This window comes from Passer montanus, unplaced genomic scaffold, assembly GCF_014805655.1.
Source record: "Passer montanus isolate IOZ18808 unplaced genomic scaffold, ASM1480565v1 scaffold103, whole genome shotgun sequence".
Taxonomy (NCBI): Eukaryota; Metazoa; Chordata; class Aves; order Passeriformes; family Passeridae; genus Passer; species Passer montanus.
Genome location: NW_024356838.1, coordinates 521,380 through 548,170, shown reverse-complemented (window position 1 = coordinate 548,170; position 26,791 = coordinate 521,380). Strand labels below are relative to the sequence as shown.

General features: G+C 36.8%; 1 protein-coding gene across 2 annotated transcripts in view; it reads left to right on the top strand.

The window, feature by feature from the left end:
• Window positions 1-26,791, top strand: part of DPYD (dihydropyrimidine dehydrogenase) — a 348,037-nt gene that overhangs the window by 67,525 nt on the left and 253,721 nt on the right. The gene's annotated exons all lie outside the window — the stretch shown is intronic.

Here is a 26,791-nt window from a genome sequence, read left to right as displayed (position 1 = left end):
GGGTTAAACCATGACATGTGTTTAGAACCCCTTGGTTATAATGACTATTATTAGCTGTTGCTACTCACTTTTTTTTGCTGCCTCTGTAAAGTTCTAGCTTTATATTATACTGGCTGTTGCAGTTTTTGGATGCAAGAGCAAACATCCATTTTCCTAGAAATGTTTTGTGTGTTGGGATGAGGGTGTTTCAGAGATTAAACTGTGGGTCCAGCTGTGCCCTAAGATATTTACCTTCCATCAAGATTAATCTGTCCTTCCCCTGTAGACTTCTGAATTTAAATCCTGTTTATTTACTTGGGGCTGTTTGGGAGACTAAGAAAAGATTATCTAAATTTAATGTTCTAATGGAATCAACCTGTTTATTGAAAGCAAGACTGTAAAGTGTATTGGACTTTTTTCAGTGAGACAGTTGTTAAGATACACTGAAATCAGTACCATACATTTAACTAGCTGGATACAAAATTTAACAGAAAGAGTTTCCCATCCTTATTTCTTCAGAACAAAGATCCTTTACATAGGAATCTGTTTCATTGGAGCTTGCTGCTGAAAAGTTGATGGGCAGACATTTAAGTTCTAGACCACTTTAGGTTTTTCAGGACACCACACAGAGGCTTGCACTTCTGGTGCCTAAGGCAGGGCTACTAAATCTCAAGGCATTTCTATGACTGAGGAAGGTTAGGATCTCAGGCCACAATTTGTACAAAGAAGCTGCTTAGACAGTGAGACAAACATAAGAGTTGCAGCAGAGAATAAAGGAACAAACTATTCTAGAGCGATGTCTCCTGCCGTCTTGAATGCCCAGGACTGCTTATCTAGGGTGTGCTTTGTAATGTGCACAGAGTATTGGCAGTGACAGGGTTCTTTGTGGAGGAGGCATTGGCAGAAATCTTCAATTTGTATGTCTGTAGTATATTTAGGTTGCTCAGCATTTAGTTCTGGTTTGGTCCAATACCAAAAATTAAGGTGATGTGTGGTTTTTGTGGTTTGTTGGTTGTTTTGTTGGGTTTCTTTTCTCCCCAGGAAGAAAAATAAAACATTCTTCTTCTTCTGTAAAATAAATCCTGAACTGTTCTAAATATCACCATAGAATTGCACCCATTCAAATGAATTTTAATAGTTGATCTGTCTGTGGAATGGAATGTAATGGAAAGAATTATAATGTGATTTCTGTCAGAATACTTACAAAAGGCTTGATTTATAATCTGATACCATTACAATACAATAATCTTTTAAAACAAGTAAGTTGTTTTAAAATAGTATGACTACTTTTTAAAGTCCTATTTTCAATAGTATTTACTATTTCTGCTATTGCCACATTAAAAATTAGGGATTACTATTGCTATATATAGTACTTCTTAGAATTTAATAAAGTCATTACAGCTGCTATCTTTATAAAGACTATTACTTTTATTGCTACTATCATATAGTACTGTTGAATGGTACTGATTAATGCCACAAATACTTTTCTTACTGCTGTTTTGCCTATTGAAGATTTTTCCACATTTGTGGTCATTAATTAGTATTAACCAAGCATTTCCTTTGTAAATGTTAATGTGTCAAATGAAGAAAATATTTTTAAATTGATATCTGACAGTATTACCAAAAAGACAAAAAAAAAACTTTTTGAGGAGTGTTTTAAAATAGAAAAAAGATATATTTATAAAATAATTTTTCTCTTTCTCCTACCTGATATATCTTCCTGACTGAGCAAAAAGTGGTATTCCTAGTGCCTCTTCTTGCTTATCTGTGTTTTTCTAATGAAGTGAAGATGCACTTGAGCACGTGTAGAACAGTTTCTGTTCCCAGGGAGCTACAGTGGCTTGCTTGGCTCATGGCTGGCTGTTATGTGTTGGGCTGTGCCTCACAGTATCCACCCCTCAGTCTTCCCATTGCAAATTTGCTTGCATGGCAACTGCTGGTGCTGTTAACCCTCTTCTGTCCTGAAGGATATTCCCTTGTGGCTTCTCAGATTAAATATTTAATTGGGGTGGGAATTGTTTTCTTGTAATTAAAGAACTATACAGAGCTGTTTAAAAATACTTTAACAGATTATATATTTATAAGAGATTCTGCAATATATATAAGAGATTCTATGATATATTTTAAAGAGATTCTGGCTCCACTGGGTGTGTTCCACTAAAGAGAGCTGTGGCGGCATGGCTGAGAACCGCTGGCCGTGTGGCTGCAGTAGCCGAGACACAAGATGTTTCTTGAGTTCATCTTTCAGCCTGCGCTGAGGTGCAGCTGCCCAACGAGCAGCGTGTGGCACGGCTTCTCTCTGGGTACTTAGAGGAGCACAAATGGCTCCTGTGTGGTGTCACACGTTCAGTCACGGCCTGCCTGTGAGGAGCTCGGTGCCAGCTGTGCGAGGGCTGCGGGGCAGTGCTGCGGGGCTGGGATGCGCTGCTGCCCCAGCGCCCCTCCATGCAGGTGAGCGCTTCCATGCTGTCCCTGGCATGGCTGGCACAGGGAAGCTTCAGGAGCACTCGTGTCCATGGCGGTTGCTCAAGCCTACAGGACTAGGTTAGAAGTAAGCTGAAATGAGCACTTTTCAGGAAGCGTTATGTCCGGCTTAGTGCCAGCAACAGTGTTTTGTTGTAGAAACCCTCTGCTTTTGGGCCACACGGCTCATAGACAGAGTATCAGGTATCTTCTGCAATTAGAGATGTAGCCATTCTAGGCACAAATCCTTCTGTGGGCAGAATCATGGGGAAAGGCTGATTATCACCTCAGAGGAGAGAGACCCACTCTTCACCCAATTGCTGATGAAATCCCTGATTTTCCTTTTATGCTACAGGAAGGCATTTAACCAGCAGGGACTATACAGAATGAATTTTTTTCCCCTTTTGCTAGCTGAAATAGATCTGTTTCAGTAAGTGCAAAACTAACTCCCTGCTTCTATGGTCAATTTTTATTCCTTTATTCTATTTGGGTATATTGGGTGAATGAAGGCTTTACCTCTAATTTGGAAAGGTCTGAGTAATTTTTTTGCTATTGGCATTGCTAAATGTTCTTTCTCCTGCTAGTTTAACAATGGCGTAACATATAACATTTATTTTGTTTTAAAACTAAAACTGAAAACAGGGCCTTGAAATGCAGCTTCTCTTAATATTTTCTCTTCTATCATACTCATTTAATTCTTGATGTAAAACAAGAATTCATTGCTTTTGTACTGGGAGCATGAAGCCACAAGTTGATAATGGTAACTCAATGTTTGTAATATAAAGTGCTGTTCCTGTAGTGTGGTCCAATTACACAATAGTAAAGCAGGGATGTAACACAGCAATGCTGCTTTCCTATTTGTTTCAGTAAGTTTAGCACAGCGGGAAATGTGGCATTCTTCCAAGGTAATGCGTCAAGCTTACAGTTGGATGGAAGTGCAGTGGAAATTATTCCAAGTCTTCGCGTGCCAGCTAATAACTCTCACTGAATGTATGCGACAATTGTCTTGTGAAATGTATTTGATGTCATTTCATTGCAAGGATTTTACATTTTAATTTTGAGATATTATGGTATTCTAGAGATATTTGAAAAAGTTTCTCTGTAGGTGCTACATTTATGGCATTGTAGTTTTAGTAATCAAATGCAATTTCTGTCTGGTTGGAAAGCATGTACACCCTTTAAAAAAAATCCTGCTGTATCTTCTGAAATCAGAAAGAAGTGCTCCATTAATTAGATCAAATTATGTACATTGTTCCTCCAAAATGCCCTATTTTTTGAGGAAGAATATATCTGAAACAAAAATCTTAACTGAAAATATATGCATGATAGCAACAGAATGTCTCCTTTCATTTTGAAGTGTGGAAAATAATAATGTATCAGCCATTTGGCAGCTGGGAGAAACCAGAACTGTCGAGGCATCTTTTTTGGTAGTCATTTTGCTATAGAGACCTGGGGGTTGGATAGGAATCAGAATTTTTGCAGTTGGTCTTATTCTTCACTAGTTTTCACATTGCTTTAAAGCCATTGCCCAAGTCAGTAAATATCACTGTTGCTCTGTGGCATCAACCGACTGCAACTGTCTTAAAGATACATTGATGTTGTTTACAGCTTTGAACAGTCCTCAGCAAAATATATACATTTAAGACACTGTGGCAGTGGCTTTATAAACAGCTCCATGGTATATCTTTTCATGTTTCAAATGTGGTGAGGAGCAGCCACTGCTTATGGAGCATTAGCAAGTAGTTCACAATTAAGGAGTTAATCTTTAGCCTCACTAGCAGTCTTGGAACAGAGGGTGTCAGTGCATACTAAAAACAGTATTGAGTTTTCTTTTTGTGAACCACAGAGAGCTCAGAGTACATCAGTTAGTTCCAAACAGGCTATTGAATGCTATCATAGGTAAAAATACCAGCTGTACTGCACCTGGTTTGATTTTATGATTATAAAAGTAAAATTCCTCCATCTCGGGTTTTTTTTTTGTTTGATTTTTTTTTTTTAATCCCCACTGCTCATTTTCAGTCAGTATTCTTAGAAGATTCTTAAAAGGGTATCTGACACCTTTTGCTTACAGACATTTTTTTTCTCTGTGGTAGTAAGTTTGGGCATACAGTAAAGATAATAATTAGTACTAATGTTTAAAGCTTTCCAAAGGTCTTTAGTTACATGCATACATATACCTTTCTTGAAGCATTTCTGAATGCCTTTAGCAGCATTGATCCAGCAAGTGGAAGGCTCGTTGTCATTGGCAGTATTTGTTGTTCCAGAGGGTGTGTTTGTTCCAGCTGGTGGGAGTAACTTCAACACTGACATGTGAAGTGTATATAAAAGAAAATAAAGAAAAGAGGAGATGCACAGGAGTTAATCAGCCAACCATCAGCCTTGGCCCATGCTCCTGCAGGCAGAAATAGTATCAGGTTTGGGGAAAAAAAAAAAGTCTACTGAGCTAGCTGAGCATCAAGACCTGCACAGGTCTAGCAAATGGCAAACAATTATTAATGGGACTGAAATTGGAGATTAATCACTACTGATATCCCATAGTAATTCCTACTAGCATCAAGAGAAAAAACAAATTCTCCATGCAGTTAATATGGTGAGCTTTCTGACTACAAATGTGTGTTGTGGATGTTGTCAGCATTTAAGGGTCCTTGTGCGTGAGAATTGCCTCACGCAGTGGGGAGTGAAAGAAGAGTGTGTTGAGTGGACGAGGGTACATGCTGATTTGGCAAAGGATGTAGGATGAATTCCTGGGTCAATAGTGATAATGATCAGAGTGCCTTTCTGATGAATAATTAAGTATGGGGTGGTCAAAATTTTACTCTCAGTAGTGACATAATTTGGCATAGTAAGTGCCAATATTTAATGAAGAATACACATTTGGGCTTGTCCAAGCTGGTTTTAGGCTCTTACAGCTGCTTTCATTGCTTTGAAAGCTCTATTTTGGATTGTAAAAAAAACAAACAAAAAAACCAACCACCAAACCAATCCCCCTCCCCATATTTGAACATAACGTATCAGGGGTTTTGAGGACAGCAATCACAAAAAGAGTATCAGTCAAAGATAAAGATCAAAACCACAGAGTGACAAAACATGCTTGTCCCTGGATATCCTGGATCAGAGTATCTGCTCAACACCTTGCTTTGCTTTGATGACTAGTGCTGACACTGAGATGGTGCTGCTTTTTCAGTAACAAAACTCCAGCTGAACCACTGAGTCAGTATATGTAACATGCTGTGATTTTTTTTTCACCTATTTTCTTGCAGATAAACAAACATACAGTGAGAGAACAAGTCATTACCGTGTGCATTTTGAATGCTACAAGCAGGCCTGAATTAGAAATAAAAAATGAAATCTAGATTCTATGAAAATAAATATTATCTTTAATCCAAAGCCTCATACCTACTGCTGCACAAAGCAGAATGACTGGAAAATTTAAACTTGGTGTTTTGTTTATTGTTATGAATCACTCATGAATTCCCTTGTTAAATTTCGTAATTTAATGTTTTCCAGACCTTCAATTATTATGGCACTGAATTTTCACCAGTAAATTTGTAATTATTTTTGTACATTGTGTGCATTGTGTGGCAGTCTTGTCTTTTATATTTAGTGTGGAACTCCTTTTTGATGGTACTAATGCAAAATAATTTTGAGTGTTCAGAGGTGAAAGGACTGTACCACTCAGATGAAGTGAGGATTATTTCTGAAACCATAACCTACACTGCTGTTGCTGTCTTAAATATGTTTTAGTGCTTTATTTGCTCTTATATTTAAAATTACAGTTTGATGGTTAATGTTGGAAATTACTACAAGAAGGAAAAGGAAACTTTCAGCTTTTTTTTACTGCATTTTGGCTGCAGTTGAAACAATGGGTCAGTGGCATAGTTTGCTGATTTTATTTTACCTTTTCTCCAGTGGATAGATAAGTCAGTTAATACCTTTAATACTCTTTTATTTATTTTTATACATAACAAAAAAAAGTAAAAAAAAAACCAAACCAGTGGGGAGGATTTTTTCTCATCATCTCTGATTGCCAAGTTATTTGTATGTAGAAGGAAGATTCTTTTGGTATAATCAATCTGCTGCTACCCATTTTACTGCCAAGCATTCCTTCTCTATGGTAGCGTAATGTTACCTAGGGAACAGCTTAAAGCTGACACATACAGTGGTGCCACAAATTAATTTCACAGTTATCAGGATATAGGGTGATAACAACAACATGAGCTACTGTGAAATTACCATTGTTCCTATTGAGTTACAGTGTAATTATTACTTTTGTGGCAACTATGCAAATAACTCATGTCACCACTGTAGGACGGGATGTGCATTCCTTTCTCTGATTCAGTACTTTGTGCTTCAGAGACATCTTTATGTGCTATAAACTAGAGCTCTGCTTTGAATTAAAAGCTAAATATGGTTATATCTTTACAAAAAAGAAAGATGAAAAAGAGAAAAGCAATATATGAGAGACTAAAAACCAAAATCTATTGCCGTCTGTCCATTATCACCTGGAATCAAATCTGCAAATATGTGATAATTTAAGAAAATAATAACCACACTGTTATCCTTTCATTGCTTCCAAAATGAGAGTTAGAACCTTCCTTCAAAAAGGGAGCTTTGAATTAGTCACTTCTATCATGGGATATTTTCAGGTTTCTTTGCTGCCATTTTGGTTTGGTAAAAGGGACAGGTGTAGAGGTGTTTGATTATATTTATTCTTATTGACAAGTAGGAAAAAAAAACTGTGAAGCAAGGTTAAGATGCTGTTTCCAGTATAGAAGATGGATTGCATCCTTGGCCCTGGACACTGGACCCTGGTTAAAACAAAACAGCTGCTGAGGGTTAATGATGGCAGGAGACCAGGTCAGATTGTGTGGTGCAGCTGGCCCAGGTGCTCCTTGTAGTGCTTGCTTAGAACCAGAAGGAAGTAAGCATGCTTTGGAGGCTGCAGGGCAGTTTACATGTTTTCAGAAAGGTAATATCCTTGAGGTAGTTTTGGTTTTATTTTTCTACCCATAGGCTGAGATTTTAAAAAACTCCTACAGAGAGCTTGGATTTGCAACTTGCAGTTATGTATGGATAGATCACCATAAGAAGCTTTCAAGATTTTTATTCTAGATAAATGGCTACTGACCAGATTTTCAGAATGGCTGAGAATTCTAGAGCTTGTAATGTTTAAATATTAAAGAAAGAATATTTTTGAGACGTGCCATTTAGAAAAACATCACAGCTACTGTTGCATGTAAAGAATGAACAAATGAAACTTGATTATATAAGTCCATAATCATCCAAGACTAAATCTGTATGTGTAAGATAACTCACTCTTATAAAAATTGAGAGCAAGATAAATTTCCCTGAAGGACAAAATTCTGATGATGGGCAAGTTTTTTTTTTGTTTTTTTAGAGTTTACTGAAACTTCATTGACAAATAATTGAAATGGAATGATACCCTCTGATTTCCCCCCCCAGTATAAACTCTTAGTTTGTATTTTATACTATATAGAAAATTAAATTGAAGAAAGCATTCTTTCATTTTAGTTATGACTTTTCAGATATTCTTTTGCAAAATAATGTTTTTTAATTAATTTTGAAGTATTGTTTTAAATTGCAAGTGGCTTCCAAAAGGAATCTGTTTCCTCAGTCTTTGTTTCACTGCATGAACAGAAATACAGAACAGCTTGATGAGCCCGTTTCTGTGAAGGAAGAAATATTGAACAACATTCTGAAGGAGCTGTCTGTGTCTGTGAGCATTTCTAAAATGTCTGTCTCTACTGTATCACCAAGATTTGAACTGCAATAGTTGGGATATTTTTCAGTAGTTTGATAGTTGTAAGTCTGTCTATAGAAAAGCAATATTCTGTTTCTTTCTTGTTCTGGATGGTTTTTTTTTTGGGTCAACACAATCTGCTCAGGCTTTGCACTGATGGAATACAGCAGTACCATAAAACTTCTGCAAGTGATGATCTGGGGGAAGTAATCACAAGATAAATAAACCTTATGTTATGGCTCATTTATTATCCATGTGATGAATAATGGTGGAAAAGTGTGTGGTAATTAATGGACTGGCTTCATGGAAAGACTCCTGTTTATCATATGGTTGTTGCTCTTTCTAGTGGTTTGCTGACAAGTATATTTATTGCAGTATGAGGAGGTCACTAATTAATATGGATATTAAGGCTTTGTGATAATACTCTGAAAAATCTGATTGTTTTAAAATTTTCTCTGTCCTCCATTCAGTTTTTTCAGTTCTGTGCATTGAAGAGCTAAGTCAATATTTGATGCCACATTATTTCCCAGGTGCAGTAATCTTTAACCCATATAAGTTATATTTGAAAGAAACAGCTTGGGCTTAACAAGAGTTTCTGGAAGATCTGATGCAATCCTTACATGCTTGTTAGGAGTCAGCTTTGTGGAAGCAAGTCATAAAGGTTTAGAGCTACCAAAGGTGCTCAGTGTCCCAGTTTTGGAAGGATTTGGGGATCAGGGTGGGTAGTTGTGGTACTGTGGGGAGCTTCTCCTGGAGCCACAAGTGACCTTAGAAGTTCATTAGCAGATTAGGATGTGGTGGTTTACAAAGGGTCAAACCTGACCTAATAACTGAGTCACTCTGCTGCTGCATGGTCACTATAAGCCTCTGAAGTCAGGTCTGTAAGCAGAGCCCTGGGAAGGTCCTTTGACAGGTTCTCATGACCTCTGTCACACACAGGCAGCCTAATCTGAGCTGGAAATACAACCTGAGCTATAGTTTGCACTGCAAGTACTGATAAGTGGATGTGGCATTGGAATGGTGGTGTGTAAAGGTGAGTAAAATCTTTTTTCAGGAGTGTTGCTGGAAAGGGCATCAGAGGATAAGATACCTGTTGTTTTTATGTTTTCACAACTGACTGTTTTCACCACTTTTTGCTTCATGCTGTGACTTTATGCTGGGAAAAAAATGAATCGTGTGAGAATGGGAGAAGTCCATAGCAATGGACTTTGGAAGGTGAATTTTTAATGTGAAATTTGCATGCCCCTTCCTGTTTGTCACTGAGGTGCTGACAACTGAGAGCACCGTGGCCATGTCCTTACTTGAAAAAGCTTTCCTTGGAAGTTCCACCTTCTGGAAAAGACTTCAAATGGCTTGACTGAAATTGTGGCTCATTACCAGATTGAAAACTGTGGTCTTCTTGTTTCAAAATAATAAACCTACAATTTCTTTATGCAGGGCCACTGAAAATTAACAATTATCATCTGTACTCTGAAGAATATAAATAGTTGCTCCAGGGAAAAATACATAAATCAGTGCCAAATCTCACTAAATTAAAAAAACAAATAACCTATTTCATTTTGGCAGGTTTGATAATGTTCTGATCCTTGGCTTCAGGGCCAACATATTTTTCTAGGTCTACATAGAAAGATGTTCATGTCATTCTGCCTGTACAGTAAATAAAAAGCTGGATCAGCTCTCCTATGTTGTCTGTAATGAGTTCCAACTGGAGTACTATCCCTCCATCCTTGGCAGCCTAGGCAGCTTTTCAGTGGAAAATTTTCTGGTTTTCAGAAAGTAAGATTTTTAACCTCTTCCTTGCTCAGAAAGGTGCAGACATTGTAACATAAGATTTTACCTTAAAAACTGCATCAAAGTTTTGAGATTTATGGACATTAGTATATTTTGTGTTTAGCCAGAAGAGTCCTTCATGTTCTGACCTATCTTATTTCTTCTTTGGATAATTGACTTTCAGTTTTGTTCTTTGTTATAAGATAGAGGTTCTGGATAAAGCCTGGTACTAAGACTTGTCTCATACCAGCTACTTCTATATGATATAAATTTCTTTACCTCGCTCTCTCCCCCTCTGCCCTGCAATTACGTTGCTCAGTAATCTTTTGTGATGTTTTTTCTCACTGAAAAACCAAAGCCTGCAAGAAGTTAGTTCATGATGAAATTATTTTTAAACTTAGTCAGTTCACCTCTGACCAAGGCAACAAGTACAGCAGTAGTAAATTTAACTGAAGGCAATATATGGCATTGTATATCAAACAATGCCAAATAGGTAAATCCGTATTACAGCAGAAATGTGATCTATACCATCTTCCCTAGCAGATTATATGTGATTAAGGAATTCCTTTGAAAAGAATGAACCCTTTTCATGGTCCTTCACTAAGATCTGTGACAAGCTTGATTTGTATTCCTATTTTACCAATTTTCAGATTCTCATGGTGGATAAATGAGATCTGGCACATCAGTGTGCTGCTTTACAGCTATGAATTCCTTCCCTCAGCACACATGGAAGACTCAGCAAAGTTTTGAGCACTTTGGCCAGCCCTGAGAAGTCTCTTGCTCTTGTGTTTAATTTTAAATTAAACCAGTATCTTATGCTTAAACTTGAACATGAGCTTCAGTGTGTGCACAGCATAGAGCCACAGTGCTTGTGTCGGTAAAGGTAATATCTGTTCTGTATGTTGGATTTGTGTTGGCTCATGGAAACAGACTCAAGCCCTAGGAATTCAGCTCTTACTTCTTTTGAGATGATGCCCTGCCACGTGGCCAGTGACCTGTCCTAAAGCAGCTCATTTGCTGGAAGTTCTCAATGGATCAATCCCAAGTTTCATCCAGAGACTACATTCTAAGAGCACTAATACTCCTGTAACACCATGGATAGTCCTGATCTTGTGTGAGTACATTTCTGTGAGGAGTAGGATTAATAATTAATGCATGTTCCCTCTGTGTAAAACAGGATAATCTCTGACAGATGGTGATTTTTAACAAGAACATTGCAGCAATTCAGCATGAAAAGCATGCTTTTTCTGTGCCTCAAAACTAAAAGATGCTTACAGGGAAGTATGTAAAACCGGCATGGCTTTCTTGTGCTCTATTACCAGTTTTGGATCATGGGTACACTGAATTTTTGAGAGGTTGTAATAATAGTGGTGGTAGTGTGATTTTGTCAAGTTTCATGGCCTTATAAAAATGTCTGAATGCTTCCTGTCAGTTGTGGTATCTGTAGGTGAGCAGCTGAGAGAAAAAACAAATTGCAACATATTTATATTTTCTACTATTATGGGTAATATAAACATACAAAAGTTGGGGGTTTTATTCATTATATGACTTCTATAGTGTTGTTGAGGAAACAAGATATTTAATCAGTTCTTAATCTTTTTGTTGTATGAAGTGCTCCCCAGAGATTTGGAGGTCAAACTGGGCACCCATCAGTAGAGTCAAGCTATGCTGGTCTCCAAGGGAAGATCATCTGTCTCTTTCTGAAAGCTGCAGAGATGTATATTAATGAATGATTGAATGGTTGATGTGCTGTCAGGTGCTCCTCCAACATCAGCATTAGTCTGATGTACTAGAAAGACTGCCTGCTATGCTATAAACATGTTGTATATTTAGATTCTCTCATTGTATGTAAAGAACTGTTGGGGAAAAAAATGCACCATTGCATACTTCAGATGGATGGGTGTCATTGCTTAAATGAAGGCTTTGAATCACAAATGTATGTGCAAGTAGCTATTTTCTTCCATTTGTAAAATACTCAGCTAACTATTTCTCAGAATGAGTAATGTACCATATATAGCAGCAAAACAGTGTCTACAGTGCTTCGAATCATTCTAAGCAGAAATAGATATGTTTATTGAATACAGCGTCTAGTTTGCATCCTTGGAAGTATCCATTTGGTCCTTCTTTCTCTGGAAATGGGATTTTTGAAATGCTGCACATCTGTTCAACAGAATATATCTATTTTTCAAGTTTATTGAACAGTATATAGTATTTTTGAAAGAAATGAACTGAGTATTTAATCAGTTTTTATATTGAGGAGTCTGAGAACATGTGAGAATATCTTTTAGATTACCAGGTCAGATAAAGTACCTGGTAGTTATGAGACAGTGGAGGGGAATTATTCAAGTCACTTAGGAGCTGCTGCTTTACCTTCCTAAAGCCACTTTACCTTCCTAAAGGCTGCCAGAGTACTTAGGCTGCATTTCCATAAAAGAGCTTCTCAACCCTGAACTCTGTAGCGGGCTTCCATATAGGCTCTTCCTGTTCCACCTTGATTCAGGTTAACCAAGCCAGATGTGCAGAGGAGCTTAGATACTCTCTGATACCTAAAGCTAATAGGTTAGAGGTTTACCAGGTCTTTCACATGATAAATATGCGAGTTCAAATGCCTGCTCTTCCTGATTTTTGAGTAAGTGCCTGAATTTAGAACTTTCACAGCTTAGGGCTCAAATATAAGTTTTCTGATAATAGTTGCTGTGAAACTGTTTTGAATTTTTTTCTCTTTTCAGATGGAAAAGCAGAGTTTAAATTTATTCCCTCATGAGCAAGTGCATAGTGGTAACCTTTGGTAAAGGGGAAGGCATGGCTCTGGTTTGTCTCTGACCCTGTCAGATATTTAGCAACTTAACTCATAGCAGCTAGCATCTTGGCTGGTTTTTTGAGAATCTCTTACATATACCCCTACCTACTCTGTCCATTCATTTAGTGTGTGTTAGGAGCCTGAATATCCAAGTTGAGTTGAAGAAGTCAGCTTTACTTAACTTTGGGTCTTCAAAGCTCAAGTCTTGCCTTTGAAGATGAAACAGCAGTCAAAAATACTACTTCAATACTTGCATTTGGAATTCATGGAAAAGGAATAGCACATGCCTGAATGACAAAATAAAAGCTAATTTTCTGAATGAGAGGTTATACTGCTGAATGTAAGACTTAGAAGGTAGAATATTTTAAAAGAAAAGTTTTGGAATGATGAGAAGAGCCAATCTCACTTCTGTATCTTCAAGCCTGAACCACTGCACAGGGTCACCCAAGTGATTTGATTGAAGGTAATTCTGATGTGTGTGGCACTGCAAGAAGGTATACTGCAATTCTCTAGGTAACTGTTACCATTCTAGTCCTGATTGTGTTGAGGTGAATTAAAAACAGCTCAAGGGGATATCATCTAGGATGGCTGGGCTCAGTTTAGACTTCAAGGCCCCTTAGATTGTATCCACAAGCTTTTTTCACCATTCACATCTCTGTTTTTCACAAATGTAAGCAAATGAGAGAGGATAACCACAGGGAGTCTTTTGCATATCCATCAGGAACCCCCAAGAATCTCTCTCCCTTGGGCATATTTGAGCTCCTACTTTTCTTGATTTAGTAATTTCATTCAAAATCTTCAGATGAGGGTGGATCAAGAACTGGATGTCTGCCTGGGTAACTGACTTTGTCTCCTTTGAAGTAAAATGAGACTTAGTTTTGTATTGTCTGAGTTTTGAATACATTCATCTTCTAACACCTTGTTTTATATTATAATTTCAGTATTAGCATAAGTCATCAAAATAATTCCTCTGGATACATTACTTGTCCCTGGACCACAGGAGAGAGATTTTATGATAGGAGCCATCCCAGTGTTATCTCTGTTTTAGACTGCTGTGGAGACTTGAAGCAGTGTAAGGAATGACTGGGAGCTGTGTATGCTGCTTCCCACTCTGATATCACTGGCATGAGGCTCTGAAAGGCCTGATGATTGCTTTAGGTGTACGTGTTATTAGTGTGGAGTGTGTGGTGTATGGATGTGTTTAGTAAGTGATCATCTCACTGGATCTACTGGACAGCGACTGGAAGTGGAGTCTGCTCTGAAGAGCCAGAACTGAAGCAGACAGATCCAGAAATACTCTGCATAGCAGAACCATGAGTGAAAGGGAAATAGTACATTAAAGTGTTCAAAAAGGGAGAGCTATGTCTGTCCTCTCCATGTGAGCTGAGTATAATGTGGTAGTGAACAAATACCTACAAATTCACTAATCTGTAAAGTCTGTCATCTCCTTAGTTTACATATCACTCCATTGAGATCAGTGGGTGATTGACTATAGTAGGTTGACAGTTCTCAGCTTTACCTGTGTTTACAGACCGAGATAATGGAAAGCAGTTGTATCTTCTCTGCCGAGTAAGTTTCATAAGTGTGTTTTACATCTGAAAGACTGCTCTCACCTTCTGAAAAATCTTCTAGAAATCCTAATATCTACAGATTTTTGTGGAACAGTAGTCTGAAATCTGGATTCTTTTTCCCATAGAAGTAGATTACTTGTAAGAGTATAAAAAAAATTTGACGTTACGAGTTGTTAGTACATTGTTAGGCATTAGTAATACACTTTATAGTATTCAGGTTAGTTATTGTAGCACAGTGGAAATGCTCAGAGAGTATTTCTGTGGAGTTAGGAAGAGCCTAATAGCAGTTTATTGCAAGAACAAGGAAGATTGTTCTTGCTGCACTGATTTGCAGCAAGGTTATTAAATATTATGAGACCTGCTAGGCTATGCTGGGATTTGGGAGACATATTGAAGTTACCAGCCTTGCACTCTGATTTTATTTCATAGCATTCTTGTGTTGCAAAGTTGAGGAAACTTGAGTGCTTCTTCACTTTTTGTAACTCCAGATATTGCTGATGAAAATACCTCTCTCATGAATGTGTACTGGGGTGCTAGGGCTTTGGAAAGGATCTGAAGAAATAGGAAATGAAAACCTAGCACTGCTTTGTGCCTTTTCTGCCACTGCAGTGTAGTTTGTCAATATTAACATTTATTTCCATGCAGACAAATTGGATGGGGCTTTTAACCTGGAAAAGTGATCATTATTATTAGCATACAATTGTAAAAGAAATCCCAATGAATACATGTCCAATATTTTAAGCTTTTGCTTGTTATTTTTTGTGATTTTTTTGTGGTGTGGCATGGTGTGGCCTTTACATGGGAAGGGCTGTGATGCTTTCTTTGTACTGCTCCTGCTGTATTTACAGTTCTATAACTCACTTTGGGGAAGTTTGTGGTATATCTTTATTGGGTTTTTGTACTAATGTTTTCTCATTAGTGCCTACCTTTTTACTTACAGTTAGTAAACCCACTGAAAAAAAGGTAATGAAAATAAGTTCATGTGTAATGAATATTTTTCAGCTTTTTGGCTGTTTGTTGGTTTTAAACAGGTTCTTTGTACTGCTCCTGCTGTATTTACAGTTCTATAACTCACTTTGGGGAAGTTTGTGGTATATCTTTATTGGGTTTTTGTACTAATGTTTTCTCATTAGTGCCTACCTTTTTACTTACAGTTAGTAAACCCACTGAAAAAAGGTAATGAAAATAAGTTCATGTGTAATGAATATTTTTCAGCTTTTTGGCTGTGGTTTTAAACAGCAGTACTGTTAAAATTTATGTGTTTAAATCAAAGATATTGCACTGTTAGACAGAAGTTACAATGTCACCACAAATGGTATGATTGTGTTAGTAGTGTATCTGCCACATGAAACAATTGCCAAATCAAGGTCTATACCCGCGTGATAAAATTAAAAGCTTTAAGTACATCTTGCTAATGAATTCTGTTATTTTTATCATATGGTAAGTCTGTTCTCAATGCAGAATTGCTAGTGTTGCTAATACACTATTTGATAAGAGGGAGTGTGGGTTTGTACAATGCTGCTGGCTGGTGCAAGTCAGAATATGCCTCCTCCTGAGTAGACAGCTGCTGCAGTCATGTCAAGAAGGCTCCATGTTACCTTCCCTGTGGCTTCTCCAGGTGCTACAATGCCTGAAGGAGGTAAAACTTTTACAGATGTTAGCATCTGCAGCAGAATAGGGCTCTGTTGATTAAAACTTGACTAGCCTAACCACCTTAGCAGGAATTAACGCAAAGTACTTGTGCACTATGGAAATGACATTTTGTGTTACCGTTTCTTCCTTCCTCCTCCTCCCTCTGTGTTTTAAAATAAATGATCTGTTTCTTCTACTGGTAGGAACTCTTGACTTGTTGTTTTTTTTTTTCTATATTGTCAAACTATTGAATGCAGTCATACTTTGAAAAATAAAAATGTTCAGATGAAATTATTTTGCACTCTTCAGACATAATGTACTTTATCAACACGAGGGATTCTTATTTCTTTTATTACAGTGTGTAGTGACTACTGAGAGACAACAGTGTAGCAAGAAAGTTATCTAACATTAAATTCAGACAAGAAGTGATAGTCTACCATTCTGAATGTCTTCAAAGTGTTTCATACAGCTGGAAAACATTTGTGTTTCTCTGTGGAAAGAAACTGTGAATATTGTTTGGATGCCCATTTAACTGCAAGAAATGACAGCTTCATTTTAATACTGTTTCTGATATGTTTGTTGACATACTTGAGCAAGTTAAATAATTTTATTCCATGTGGTAATCACAGTGTACAGAGCACTCTTTTGTTCAGTATATTTGAATGTAGTCTGTTAAATGCACTAATCTTCATGGTTTTTTTTTCCTTTAAAAACAATCCTAACACAGAGTCCCAGAACTCAGATGTAAAATAAAATTATTATTTAATGTAATGATGCAGTATGTACACATGCTAAATTACACCTTGTTTTCTTCATGAAACTGATGCAGAACCTACTAGATACTCCCTGTATGACTGCTGTTTCAAGTTGATCAGAGAATCATTAGGGCAAAGACACTTCAAAAAGTCCTCTGTAGGATTTCTCATTAGTGTGAGAGTATATTTGTTATTGCAGTAATTACTGTTGTACTTAGATGTAGTGGAGGACAATATAAGTGAACTGAATATTGTGAATGTGTAAAGATATCCAGTCTTTCCTGTTTACCAGTAATTTCAAACATACTTTGTGGTTTTTTGTTTAAAGAACCATATAAATAAGGCTACTTAGTTTTCTGAAAGTGTTAAATACTAAATATGAATTTGCTTTAATAATAAGAGGAATTTGGCATATCTTAAAATATTTTCATGGACTTGTAACAGTGCTGGTTACAAGACCTCTCTGAGCAGTAAAAAAAGCAAAATTTAGAGACTTGAAATGTCTCACAAGTTACATCTCTTTCACCCTAAATATAAAAAGCATTTTATTATATGCCATAATGCTGATCTTTGCTCTTGAGGCTTAATCTATATTTAACAGAAGTTGAAAAAAGATATGTTCTATACTATGAGATTTTATACTTGAAAACAACTGTTTCTTATGACATGCATAAATATAGGTTTTTTTTAATAACTGTATTTCAGTTCATTGTCATGCAAATGTTAAATACCTTGGTGCTCCATTCAGTGTTCATTCACAAATGTATGATATGAAAAAAGTGATGTAACCCAATATTATTTATTAAGGCATTTTCTTTTATCAAAGGAGATTTTTAAAATGTCATTAAGGAACTGAATCTCTGACTTCTAAATGTACTGGTTCTGTTTACAGGTTATTTTTCCTTTAAAAATGTCTTATCCATAGGCCTTCAACTGAAGTCTAAAAATAAAACTTTTCTTTTTCACATTCATATTAATGTCTGTGACAGGAATTCTTCATGTGACACTCAGTAGTCTTGCTGATGTTTAGTTACAGACTAAATTCCAGGTAACTCCTGAATTGCCTTCAATTCTTCAGAATAAATACAAGTAAAAGTAGCAAAAATGTTTCTACATCACCTTGTTACTTCCCTGAAGTTAAAGACAAACTTCTCATTTACTTCCTGGGATCATTATTTTCTTTGCTTGGAGCAACAGGTTGGGAGTATTGTCTTGATCACTGTAGCTTTTAAATAAATTTTTTCAGAAAGCTCTTGTTAACTTAAGAAAGACAGTATAATTGAACTTGATGGTCCAGCGAAGCACCCAGGATTGAGGGATAACTTGGTGGTTCTGGTATTGCCTGGGAGGCTGGGATGCAAGTGGTTTCTGTGCTGCAGGTTGCTGAAACTGCCAAAACATTCTGTACCTTAGTTCTTTGTTGTCAAAATTGAAATACTATTTCATTGCCTTATATCTGGATGGGGAGAGGCGTACAAACAAGAGTGAGAGGTGCTCAGGTGCTTTGTTGAGGGTCTCTGCCTGGGTAAAGATAAACACAGTCTCCTGTACAGGAGTGAACTTGCCTTGTCTGTTGATGGGGGTTAGCATGGCTCTAGGGACCCTGGGAGGGCAGGCAGGGATAAATGCCCTTCAAGCAGATGGTTTAGTTATGTCTTGTACTGTCAGGGTCACTGAGATTGGAAGGGATGTAGGAAGGTTGTCTAGTCCAATCCTCTTACTCAGAACAGTGTTGACTAGAGCAGATTGCACTGAGCTGTGTCCAGCCAGGTTTTGAATACCTCCAAGAATGGGCAGTTCACAGTCTCTGTGGGCAAACAGAAAATGTCTCAACATTATGCTGAGCCTAAATTAACTGGCAGAATAGGAAGTGGACAGACCTAATTCTTTCATATGTGGTTATGGGCACTGACCTAGCTTTATTGCTTCCAGATGCAAAGTGAAGGGTTATGGCTTTACCTTTACCTTTTACCTTCCCCAAGGAAGATCTGAATAATGCTGAGGGTTGGGCAGCAGCACACTGAGAGTCAGGCTGAGATGTCTCAAAACAAGTCAAAGATCCTTGTACTTTAAGGAACTAGATTTCTGCATTCAAAACTGTAACAGACCTTTTTCAGGATGAACACTAATCACAGGAGTCACAGTGCAGCTAAGTGTTATGTCAGCAACAATGGTTTACAAATAATATTTTTGAAAAAAAGGTGGCTCATTGATTCATGACATTAGGTTCAGGTGTCTGCACTTTCATCTCTTGGTTGGTGAGACAAAAATTATGTCACCTATTTTTAGGTTATGGTGTAAGGCTGGGTTCTGAGCCTACAAAAAATGTTGCTGGTCTCTATTAAAGAAATAGCAGTTTGTAGCTGGGCAGAAAAACTCAAACCAGTTGTGTTGAAACAGTGTTTAGAAATAAGTTTGTCACATAACCCAAAATGTACCAATATAATGATTTAGTACAATAAATCGTACATGTTCATGAAACACAATGCAAATTTAAACATTTTCATTTTGGAATATGACTCAAATACCTGTTTTTGTTTAAAAGGAGAATGTGACATTCTGAAAAAACAGGAAATTAATATTAGTGTACTTGCAGCACAACTGTAGGTTTACAGCAGACTGTAGGTTTCTGTGCTGTAAATACTGGTCCCAGAACTGGCATCTGTAGATTCTGAAACACTTGGCCACTTGGAATAGGTTTGGCATGAAAAACTTGGCCTAGCCAGGTGTTTGTGTTTAGTTAATGCTTGCTACTGTTGGGTTTTTGTTTCTTTTTCTTAATTGACATTTTTCCCACTTATGTTTCCCCACCCCTGGACACAATGTGTCAGTAATTGAATCTCTTATTTCTCCAAGAATAAGGTAGTAATGTCATATTTTATATTCATGATAAATTCATAAAATATTTAATAGATACTAGCAAGAGCCATTATGAACTGACTATGTAAAAAGATGGAATACTTGAGGGCATTTGTCACACATAATTCATGGCTGATGACTAAACTAATTTCAGCTCATCTGGTTGAGTTGGGTTGAGTCCCACACCTTACATTGCATATATTGTAAGAATATTGAAGATGCTGGAACTCATTTTTTTTTTTGTCTTAATAGAAAGATAACACTAAATCACAACATTTGAAAATAAGTCTGCTTTCTTGTTCTTTTGGAACATAAAACTTAATTAAAATTTTCATAATATTGTTTGTAATGTGTGTGTTGTGTAAATAGTATGCAGACTGTAGTAATGAGGTAGATGCATTAAGAAAAACCCTTCTTCCTCCAAAAATGCTGGTGCATGCAAAGCAATACTATAGTTGAATGATTTTTTGGCTGAATCTAAAACCAAAATACGATGTTTAAATTTTTTCGTGGAATCCGCATCTAATTGAGGTTTATCTCTACACAGTGGTTTAAGCCTATATATGGGCAAAGTGTGTGTTAGAGAAAGGCAGGTAAAATGTTACTGGTCTGGCAGTAATAGGATTGATCCAGTGAAGAAAAGACTTCAGTTTAAAATATGTGTATAGCAGTGCGATCAGGAGCAACTCAGAATAAAATAGCTTTTTATTTTCATGCTAAACAGAAAAATGCTGGTGAGTGATATACTCCCACCAGGCTGATGTTGAGAGTTATGTCAGGAGGTTGTGTAGAGCTGTTTTCAGGTTCAAAATAATCACCCAAGAATTTCATTTGACCATGTAATATTTCTTCGTCTTCTCAAAGGCAACAAACATGCAAAGTAGAGTATACATTTGACGTGTATTTTTTAACTATGTGCTAGAAAATTGATAATTTGCACTAATGATAGTGAGACTCTTTTATGTATTACTGAATTGTGCAAATTAGCAAGTGAACAAACACAATAAAAAAAGAATAATATATCACATAATGTTCTTAGTCTGTTTTGACATTTGTGGTTCAGTGTTAACTGTTTTTGCCAGTACATCATCTTGCACAGAGCTAGTAAACATATTCAAGTATATTTTAGGAAAGATCATTCTGAGCTATCAGTAGAGCATTTTTCCAGAGCAGTGTCACTCCCTCTTTGCTGAAAATGGAAAGGGTTATGTTGCTGTATCTAATATATTGAGCATATTTCTATTGCTTTTGTTTTGAATTGAGGACAGAGTTTTGCATGGTTGTGTTTTGTAAGCGAAAGAGTATAACTTAGATTGCTGGATCTTAGCATGTGTAAAGAACCAAAATGGATTTCTAGAGAGATCTTCCAAAATACTGTCAGGAACTCTGTTCTTAATTACTCTGATTTGAATTGTTTTTTGCATTTTGGGAATTGATTTTTTTTTAAATTCTGTTTGAGTGATAACTGTTAAACTCCTGTCTCTCTAAAAAGCTCCTGCTCTTTGAAGGGGCTGAAAAAATTGGTCATGGATAAGGAAGTGAAGGGGTGAAGCAAAGGTAGAGATTATACTGTTCTTCACTCCTGTCTTCAGTTCCAAAAAGACAGACTTCTTATGATTGGAAGAATATCCCATCTGGTTTTGCAAAAACTTGCTTCAGTGTAGGAAACAATAAGTAGAGGCTATTTCTAAGAAATTGTTTCCAGTCATAAGAGGACTAATAGTACATTTCACATCCTTAGTGAAATGGAAAATTAAAGAGTGGATAATTCTATCTTTCTGCTATTCTAGGCTTGCAAAAGAAAAACAAATTGCATTGACTACATAGGAAGTGACTAAACAACCTTTAGTAGCATTTGTTGTCCTCTGTTCCATTGCTTTGTATTACGTGCTTGAACACATATTGACAGCACAACAAACACCTAAATGTGGTTTGAATTTATATTGATAATCTTTGTTGGACTGACTAACTTCAGTCAGAGGCTGAAGACAAAACCTAAGTAGCTCTAGTATCTTTGGGAGCCTTTCTTGACTGAGCAACATTTAACTCCATCGAGTCCATCATAGAAAATACAGCCCCTGAATATACCTGAAATGGGGCTGGAGTGGGATTCTAACACAAAGTATCTTTCCTTCTCCTGCTTAGAATTTGGAAGGCAATATCAAGATACCTTCATGAAAGTGAGCTAGCTGCTTTTAAAATTGCCAACTGGGCAAGTCCTGCCAGAAAGGAGTCTGATAAAGCAGCAGCATCATTCACAATCAAAACTCTTATAGGTCTACAGTAACCCCAAATTGGAGTATATTCTGCTGTGATCAGATCCTGGCCAAGGATGGGGGGCACAATAGGTAGGCTTGCCTCCTGACATCCTGGAGCCGGGGATGCAGGGATGGAGCAGACTGACAGTAGTAGCTGTCAGGGAGGTTTTCTTGTTGGCTTAATTTGTAGCATGAGTACAGAGCTTCAGGATTCTTACTGCTGAGAAATTTAATAAGAACTGTCTGAGTTTGCAGCCAGCAGACTTGGGCATTTACCTGGAGTAAAGAAAACAATTGGCATCCCTCACTGTTCAGGAAGAGAGACACTGGTAAGTAAGCTATACCTGTGATTGTGTTGATATCATAGGCTGCATCATAGGGTCCTGTGAATCCTGAGGTATGAAACTCTGGAAGTTATTGGATGCATTCATTAAACTCTAATGCTTCTGGTTTAGAAAGAGCAGTGCTAAAATCAGAGCATCTAAGTCCAGGATGCAGGAACAGTTGGGGGGGTCTAATGGGTACTCTGTGATTTTGTGTAGAGGAGGGTGGACGAGAAGCAGCATTTTGTACTGATTCCTAGGCTTTCTGAAATGTCTGTGTGACTAGTCTGAGAAATGCAGATCTTTGTGGAGGCTTTTTTTTTAATATATAAATTTTAATATTTTTCTGTAATTGTTTTCAAATAACTGCATGAAAAAGAATTGCCAAAAGGCAGACATCTGCTCATTTGTAGCAAGCAAAACTATCTACCAAAAGAGAATATTTAAATCCTTTCAGCAGGTTTTTGAAAATGCAGTGCCTTTGGGAAATGGGAAAAGTGTGCTTTTTCAGCCACACTACATTTACAGTCCTGGGATTGCTGTATTTGATGTAGGTCTAACAATTTGAGCATGTACAAAGAAGAACAATGCCACAAATTCAAGAACAAGTGATCTATCAAACTGTCGTGAACCAACAGATTAATTATTTTTTTATGCATCCTGTGATTTCTTAAAGCTGTGTTTCTCCTGAAAAAAAAACAACAAACCAAACCAACATTTCTTTTAATATTTTCCAGACAGCACTTGACTGCTGAACCATCACAGAAAATGTATTCATTCTTATGCCATTAACTTCAGTATGGGAGGAAATGTGACAAATACTTTCTTTTATATAATCTCCTTAAAAGGATGTGAAAATTCTCACTTCTTAGCTTGTAAAGGTGAAACCTAAAATGCAAGATTTTTGTGCCTTCCTTTTAGCAACAAATATTTGTCCTATTTTTCCGAACACTGATTATTCTCAAGTTGTACTTCCCAAGCCTTCTTGACATCGAGTCCAGAGTCTTCAATATGTTTAGCTGGTAGGTGCAGTTTTCTTTGCCAATATAGGTTAACCTAAAAGGCCATGCTGTAGTGCTCAGAAATCAAACTGTTTTAAAAAGATTTTCATGTGGTTATACTTACAAAATCTTTGTATATATTTCATATTTTAGATCCTTTGGGTACTGTTATTTTAACTACAGTCCTTTTTATTTATCCTAATTTGGGGTGCCTGGTAAAGTACGTAAAATAAGGATTTAATTTATGAGGAAAATGAATACTCACGTCACTCCTCAAGTGCTAAATAACTTGAGACATGAACTCTTAAATTTTTAGAGTCTGCTTATCTCTGTGGGAAGCCTCAACTGTAGATAGATAAGCAGACACAAATTTGCCATTTTAAAAGGCCATTATTCAGCATACTAGGAGAAATTGCAAAGATAGTGTAAACCAATTGGGTCATGTAGCCCAGCCTTCTGTCCGTGTAGCCTGGTGAAACTGCAAAGCTTGAACAGCTCTCTCCAGTTAAGTAGTTTGCATGGAGGAGATTTGCATGTCGGCAATTTCTACACTGGAGGAAGGAAACTGAAGAGGTACAAGTATACAGTGGGGTGCTTCTGTAGCAGCCTTGCTACCAAGAGGGTCAGGTGTTAAATTTATTTGGTGATCTGCAGAAAGGCTCTGTCTGTATTTTTTTATTTTGTTTTGTTTGTTTAGTGGGGTTTTTTTTTTATTGCTTTGTTTTTGTTTTGGTTTGGTGTTTTTTAGCTGGGGAAGATGCCCAGCTAAAAATAATTTAAATGATATGTTGGTTTCACATAATGTAAAGTCTGGACAGTGACTTTCAGCTGTGTCATTTATTCATATTATCATACTGTGAATGCATGAATATTATAAAACTTTTCCCAGTGAAGGTGGTTATAGAAAAATTTGAATATAGCACATAAAAGACCAATCATTTAGTCTTAATGAGTTAGTGTATTTCTCTCTTGCAAATAATTAAGACTGAATTTTCAACTATCTACTATTAAAATATTACTTATATCTTTAAACTTAAGATATAAAGAGTGCAGCATTAGTGTAATTTGTTCAGGGTTTGTTTTTACTCTGTGCTTACCCCTCTAGTTTCCCTCTGTGATTTCTGTAATTGTGTCACATTCTGTCTGTCCATTTGCTGAGGGGATGATAGTTTTGAATCTTTACTTTTTGAGTAAATTTAGGGTAGAAAAGCAAAGACAAATAATTATCTTAAACATCAAGGCATGAAAGAAAATGACACTTTTTTGAAAATATGCCTATATATTGTAAACAGAGTAACATTATTTTCTTATGATCACAAAATGTACCAATTATTTGCAGTGTAGAACCAAAATAGCAGGCAGATTTCCTTTTTTTCTGGGTCTTGATGACTGAGCATATTAACAAGTCACAGTATCACTTATTAAGGTGTCTTAAACAAACCTCTTCATTTGAAAAAGAGGATAAAAGACAGTCCTTGTACACATGCAATTTCTAGACAAAATATTAAATCTTAGAATCCTCTGCTGAATTCTCACAGTTTCCAGAAGAGGGAAGAGACAGAGTAGTGGCACATGGTTCTCAAATCTGTCACTGCAGCAATTTTAAGTGAGGAAGGGTGAGGACACTGGAGTGCTGGGAGCTCACTTCTGGAAGACTTGCGTGAGGCTGGCTTAAGAAACTGCTTAAGCCTTTTCATTATAAGCGATTGAATGGTCTGACTGGGTCCCACTGGGGACTACATATATTAAAATAGAGCACAGTTAAGCAGTCTGATAATGAACTGGAGTATTCATTGTCTGGAAGGACTGAGCTTGATTTACTAAGGAAACTCTGCCTTTCTTTCCAAGTTTTAAAACTTAGAAAAAGGTGGTCAGCTGGAATCAATGACTTACCTCCTCCATTGGATGAAGCATCTTTACCAGGTTTGCAGTGGAAAGGTGACTGACCTCTCAATTTTCTCTGGAGTTCTAAACTGTAGTAGCAGCCAAAACAGATAATTCTTTTTTTGTTTCTGCAAATTTGAAAGCAAGAGCAATTGGAACCTTTCAAGTTTTTAGTTGTAATCTGAAATTCAACAATTTAATTTCTGCTTTTGCCTGCCTCCAGATTATGCCCAGTGTAGGATCAAATGTTCAGGTGACACCAACGGCAAAGCTAAAACCCTCCTGGTCTTTTGTCCTCTTTTCTCCATTTCTTCCACCTTCCCACTCCTTGCTAATATTAGCATCGTGAGTTGGGAAGTGGTGGGAATGCATTATGTGCAGAGATCAGTGCAGCATGACTTGGGAGTGACAGGGTTCTAGACCTGCATTCAGTCAGATCTGTGGATAATTGTAGGGTGATGAAAAAGAGAGGGTTGGGGAATTTTTTGGTGCTCAGATGCTAAAAAGGGAACCTTTAGCTTATTATGCTGTTACTGCCTTTCCCAAAACTAATTCTTCATAAAAGTTCTTTGTTTAAATCACTCTTCTGTTAATTGTGATAGAATTGCTGGCATGCCTGAATTGCAAGACTGATTGTGGTGATATAGTGAGGCAATCCATTTCTTCTGGGTTTGTAGTTTTTAATTGAGAACATTTTCTTAAGTTTTCAATTAATGCATTTTAGTTAGGTTATATTGTATCATAGATTGTTTATAAATGTTATTCTTAAATTTAATCAATGTTTTCAGTGCAAATGAATGGTAGCTTTGTGCTCCTGGTATTGATATATTGAAGAGAGTGGCGTTTGTAAGATGTGCATAGATGATGAAGGAATTTTGTGAGAAAAACATCTTTGACTAAACTTTTGAAGTGTATCTTTCCTGAAATGAACCCAGAGGAGTTTTGTTGACATTAAGATAAAAAGACAACAAGTTTCATATTTTGGAAAGGTAGTTTACACAGAACAAGAATCATGCCACATAAAACTAATTTCTGATCTCCTAAAAACCCTAGAAAGGATACTTGATATAAGTCAAGAAATCTGTAACACTTCTGGGAGAATAGTCCAGGCGAAAGAAGATTATTGTGTACAGGACAAGCCATAATAAAAACTGTCAGTTCTGTCAACCTTTCTGTCTACGGTCTATAGAGGATTAAAAGGATATTGAACATTGTGTAACAGCTGTCTCTTATGTGAAAGGGATCACTGTTGTGGTGAACATAAATGTACCCGTTTAAAAAGCTCCATAAGGCGAGGTGTGGCTGGGCCACAAGTGGCTGCTTTGGCAGGTAAAGTGCTGCTTTCAAGGACTTGAAGAGCACAGTGCGAGGTCTAATAGGTACTATCAGTGTTTTATCAACAAGTGAGTTTCTTGTGTGTCTTTTACAGTACTGGAATAGTACAGGTAATATCAAGTTTATTGTCATAAGCAGGAAACTATATTGTGTTCCTATGATGTTGAGGAAATACTAATTAATATGTAGTGTGAAATTTAATCAAGTGTTAGCAGAGAAGTTGAAGATTGAGTTTTAAGTATTTGGTTTTTTAACTCTAAACACATTAAGATTTAAATAAAAATATTTTGTTGGCAACAATAAAACCTTGAACTAGACATAGTTTTTCTGGGACAATTTAATGAATTTTGAATGTTGATTAATACTGTTGAAAACACAGCAATTTCTTCATAGTGCTTAC